This window comes from Heptranchias perlo, chromosome X (assembly GCF_035084215.1).
Source record: "Heptranchias perlo isolate sHepPer1 chromosome X, sHepPer1.hap1, whole genome shotgun sequence".
Lineage (NCBI taxonomy): Eukaryota > Metazoa > Chordata > Chondrichthyes > Hexanchiformes > Hexanchidae > Heptranchias > Heptranchias perlo.
Window position 1 is genome coordinate 27,833,868 of NC_090370.1, and position 6,000 is coordinate 27,839,867.

At 42.4% G+C, this 6,000-nt stretch overlaps 1 non-coding gene across 1 annotated transcript; it reads right to left on the reverse strand.

Annotated features, from left to right (window-relative positions):
- Positions 1 to 4,079: 4,079 nt before the first annotated feature.
- Positions 4,080 to 4,152, reverse strand: trnaf-gaa (transfer RNA phenylalanine (anticodon GAA)). The gene has a single exon. It is a non-coding gene; the product is annotated as a tRNA-Phe (tRNA).
- Between the last annotated feature and the right edge of the window lie 1,848 nt (positions 4,153 to 6,000).

The window sequence follows — 6,000 nt, forward strand, 5'->3', positions numbered from 1 at the left end:
TTCTCGAGTCAAATCTGATTCCTTTTACCAGTCGTCCAGACCCGCGTTGAGCAGGAGAGGAAAATCGGGACAGGAGAAGACCATTCAGCCCCTCGAGCCTGCTGTCCCATTCAATTAGATCATGAGGTGATCAGTAATTCATCTCTGTTTCCCCGCCTTGGACTCATATCCCTTGGTAACCGAACCAGAAAAAGATCTATCAATATCAGACTTGAAAATTTTAATTGAGCCACAATCCACATCCTTTAGGATGAGAGAGTTCCATCTTTTGGCCGTATTTTGTTTGCCAAAGTGATTCCTGATTTCTTGCCTGATTAGTCCAGCTCCAATTTCATTTTGGATTCTGCCAACAGAGAGAGAAAGATAAAAAGGCCGCCTGAACCGGAGACTGATCCTTTGAAGATCTCTCACAAATCAACTGAAAGCTGTCGGAATGTGAATGCCATTTTACTTTTCCTAAATAAAGGGAGTGTCATTCATTGTGGAAACAAGAAGTAATCCGAATTCTTTCAAGCCAATCTAGTTTTTTTTGAATATTTTTCAGACAGCAGATTAAATGGTGGAAAATTAGACGCACTCAGCTGGCAATGTTCACGGTATATAATCATAGAATCATAGAAGTTTACAACATGGAAACAGGCCCTTCGGCCCAACATGTCCATGTCGCCCAGTATATACCACTAAGCTAGTCCCAATTGCCTGCACTTGGCCCATATCCCTCTATACCCATCTTACCCATGTAACTGTCCAAATGCTTTTTAAAAGACAAAATTGTACCCGCCTCTACTACTGCCTCTGGCAGCTCGTTCCAGACACTCACCACCCTTTGAGTGAAAATATTGCCCCTCTGGATCCTTTTGTATCTCTCCCATCTCATCTTAAATCTATGCCCCCTCGGTATAGACTCCCCTACCTTTGGGAAAAGATTTTGACTATCTACCTTATCTATGCCCCTCATTATTTTATAGACTTCTATAAGATCACCCCTAAACCTCCTACTCTCCAGGGAAAAAAGTCTCAGTCTATCCAACCTCTCCCTATAAGTCAAACCATCAAGTCCCAGTAGCATCCTAGTAAACCTTTTCTGCACTCTTTCTAGTTTAATAATATCCTTTCTATAATAGGGTGACCAGAACTACACAGTATTCCAAGTGTGACCTTACTAATGTCTTGTACAACTTCAACAAGACATCCCAACTCCTGTATTCAATGTTCTGACCAATGAAACCAAGCATGCTGAATGCCTTCTTCACCACCCTATCCACCTGTGACTCCACTTTCAAGGAGCTATGAACCTGTACTCCTAGATCTCTTTGTTATATAACTCTCCCCAACGCCCTACCATTAACGGAGTTGGTCCTGGCCCGATTCGATCTACCAAAATGCATCACCTCACATTTATCTAAATTAAACTCCATCTGCCATTCATCGGCCCACTGGCCCAATTGATCAATATCCCATTGCAATCCTAGATAACCTTCTTCACTGTCCACAATGCCACCAATCTTGGTGTCATCTGCAAACTTATTAACCATGCCTCCTAAATTCTCATCCAAATCATGTGCCCTGAGGCACACCGCTGGTCACAGGCCTCCAGTTTGAAAAACAACCCTCGACAACCACCCTCTGTCTTCTGTCGTCAATCCAAATTTGTATCCAATTGGCTACCTCACCTTGGATCCCGTGAGATTTAACCTGATGTAACAACCTACCATGCGGTACCTTGTCAAAGGCTTTGCTAAAGTCCATGTAGACCACGTCTACTGCACAGCCCTCATCTATCTTCTTGGTTACCCCTTCAAAAAACTCAATCAAATTCGTGAGACATGACTTTCCTCTCACAAAACCATGCTGACTGTTCCTAATCAGTCCCTGCCTCTCCAAATGCCTGTAGATCCTGTCTCTCATAATACCCTCTAACAACTTACCCACTACAGATGTCAGGCTCACCGGTCTGTAGTTCCCAGGCTTTTCCCTGCCGCCCTTCTCAAACAAAGGCACAACATTTGCTGCCCTCCAATCTTCAGGTACCTCTCCTGTATATTTTCGTTCAGACAGGACACACATTCGAATGCTAGAAACGCGAGACATTGAATGTTCAGGTGAAAGTTACTACCCAGCGTCCACCGGGTGGAGCTTGAACCAACAACCTTTCCGTTAACAGCCGAAAGCGCTAAACAATTGCGCCACAGAAACACAACTTTGTTGTTGCTGAAGGACTAATTCACCGAGCTAAAGCTTCAGCTTGCCGCGATTAATATAACAGCTGTCTGACTATCAGTTTACTTTTCCAAAATAAAGGGTGTGCAGCTTGCATGAGTGAAAATCTGTGCTGTATTATTTCTGAACATGAAGCCAACCTTGCCATTAACCACCGTATGTTGGAAGACTCAGTCTCCTCTCGGTAGAGATGATTGACTTTTTGAGCTGTGATTCGCCATTCTATATTGCAGTAATATTCAGGTTTGCTGAAAATGAGATGAGATGAAATCAGCAGGTCCAAGGAGCAGCTCTGTGACACGACACGGTGTCTACAAAGTTGTCGCTTGCACTTACAGTGAAGCGGACCGTAGTCTTCACTATTAAACCAGTAACTATGATGTTAAAAAAAATGTGTTCGAGAAATACTTGATTTCAGCGTGGCGATACTGGGCCGGAGTAAAGTTCTGATTGCCGAGTGGCGAGAGGGTGGATTTCGGACTCCTGTGCGGCTGCGCTGCTCATGATCCAGATCTGCTTGGAGCGATATTCACTTCAATTCTTCACTGACAGGGACAGTTTGATTCGAAGTTTCTTTTCCCTGTTGCTTGGTGAGATTTCAAAAATAAAGACGACCCATGCTTACCCCAAACTCGTCATTTACACGCTGACAGATACAAGGCGGTCACACTCTTCACTTCAGTGAGATGAAAGCCGAGAGGCGAACAAAACTCATTCAATGAAAGTGCAGGTCATTGAGGTGCCTTTAAATCCTGATTGTTTGCACTGAACTTCTTCCCAAAGCGTTTCAGATTCACGTGGAGCGATTTGACGACTTATTTCCCTCTTTGCAAAAGTTTCACCTGCAGGTCAAGATCAAAAGTCAAGGGCAGAATGAGACGCCTTCCTGAAATTTGGGAACCAGGGAAGCAGACTTTAGAGCAAGGTTCTGTTTATTGAGAAAAAGCAGATGAAACATTCATTCCGGAACGATCCAGAATCCGATGAGCTCGAGAAGTAACGGTCACCCCGTGATTTGAACACGCAACCTTCTGGTGGCGCAATAAGTCATGTAGATAGAAGCAGGACGTTGAAAAGTGGGAATTAATCGATTTAGTGAGTGGACAAAACTGCGGCAAATAGAGTTCAATGTGGGGGAGAGCGAGGGGATCCACTTTAAATCTAATAAAGATAAATCAGGCTATTTTGTAAATGGTGAGAAAAAAGGAACTGTGGAGGAGCAGAGAGATTTCGGGGTCCAATACAGAAATCGCAACCAACCAGCAAACAGGTACAACAATTAATTAAACAGCCGTTCGGACCGCCGGTTAGCTCATTTGCAAAGAGTATGCCGTAATGTCATGATCACGGATTCCATTCTTGTAATTTACTTTATTTATTTCGGGTTTTTGTAACTTTTAAAATGCAAGCCTTACAAACAGGTCCACAGACAAATTCACGGGGACAGTTTTATTGAATAACATCCATTGTAACTTTGCCCCTGGGCCGGAGAAACACGTCTTTCATTTTATTTTTCTTCTCCGGTTTGCAGGGAAACGTTTAACTCGCGGCCTGTTCCCATTAATGATCATCAGCAGCAACAAACAGACAGAGCGGGTCTGACCGCCCCGAGATGTGGAAAAGACATCGGTTTAGGACAAATGCATCAAATGAAATTGTCCCCCGGCACCAAGAGAGAAAAACCAAGAGAAAAAGGCAGAAGGTAACAGAGAAATAAAAACTAAATCAAGAGGAAAAAATATTTCCCATCCTTGATGCCTCTCTGTTTCATCCCTACTCCTTCAGTGGCGGGTATCAAATTTCACTGTAATTAAATGCGAGAAGCGAAGCAAGGAAGAAGAAAGTGAACAACCAAAAACTGCCGAAACTCAGGATTCAACCAAGGACCTTTAAATCTTCAGTCTAACGCTCTCCCAACTGAGCTATTTCGGCCGCTTGTCAAAGTATCCCTTTACATCATTGTCTTGGAAGAAAACATAACCCCAGGAGGAATTGCAGCTCCTGTTTAATCCGCAATTCATCTAAAAACATCGCACTGATATGTGCACACCCCCAGTTCGTATATAAACATCGCACTCATATATACGCACCCGCATTTCATATATAAAGATCGCACTCATATATACACACCCGCAATACAGATATAAACATCACACTCATATAGAAATACCCACAGTTCATATATAAACATCGCACTCATGTTTCCACACCCACAGTTCACATACAAACATCACACTCATATATACACACCCACAGTTCATATATAAACATCACGCTCATATATACACACCCACATTTCATATATAAACATCGCACTAATATAAACACACCCACAGTTCATAAACAAACATCACACTCATATATACACACCCACAATTCATATATAAATATCACACTTATATGTACACACCCACAGTTCATATATCAACATCGCACTCATATATACACACCCATTGTTCATATTTAAACATCAAACTAATATATACACACACAGTTCATATATAAACATCGCACTCATATATACACACACAGTTCATATATAAATATCACACTCATATATACACTCGCACTGTTCATGTATAAATAGCACCCTCATATATACACACCCACAGTTCATATATAAACATCACACTCATATATACACACCCATTGTTCATATTTAAACATCACACTCATATATACACACACAGTTCAGAAAAAAACATCGCACTCATATATACACTCCCACTGTTCATGTATAAATATCACCCTCATATATATACACCCACAGTTCATATATAAATATCACACTCACATTTACACTCCCATTGTTCATGTATAAATATCACCCTCATATATACACACCCACAGTTCATATATAAATATCACCCTCATATATATACACCCACAGTTCATATATAAATATCACACTCACATTTACACTCCCATTGTTCATGTATAAATATCACCCTCATATATACACACCCACAGTTCAAATATAAACATCACACTCATATATACACACCCATTGTTCATATTTAAACATCACACTCATATATACACACACAGTTCATATATAAACATGATGTGGAGATGCCGGTGATGGACTGGGGTGGACAAATGTAAAGAATCTTACAACACCAGGTTATAGTCCAACAAATTTATTTTCAAATCACAAGCTTTCGGAGATTATCCCCTTCGTCAGATGAATGAGTGAAAAGGTTCTCAAATCGCATATCTTATACTAGGCTGGGACAGCATCACACCAAACAAAAGGTGTCGTTGTTATTCAAACAGGCCAGTCACGGAGAACAGCAGAGTACCCTTCGTCGTCCAGTACTTCCCTGGAGCGGAGAAACTACACCATGTTCTCCGCAGCCTTCAACATGTCATCGACGACGACGAACACCTCGCTAAGGCCATCCCCAGGCCTCCACTGCTCGCCTTTAAACAGCCACCCAACCTCAAACAGACCATCGTTCGCAGCAAGTTACCCAGTTTTCAGGAGAACAGCGTCCACGACACCACACAACCTGTGGTTAGGCCACAGCTGGAGTACTGTGTGCAGTTCTGGTCGCCACACTACAGGAAGGATGTGATCGCTTTGGAGAGGGTGCAGAGGAGATTCACCAGGATGTTACCAGGGCTGGAGCGCTTCAGCTATGAAGAGAGACTGGGAAGATTGGGTTTGTTTTCCTTGGAGCAGAGGAGGCTGAGGGGGGACATGATTGAGGTGTACAAAATTATGAGGGGCACAGATAGGATGGATACTAAGGAGCTTTTTCCCTTCGTTGAGGGTTC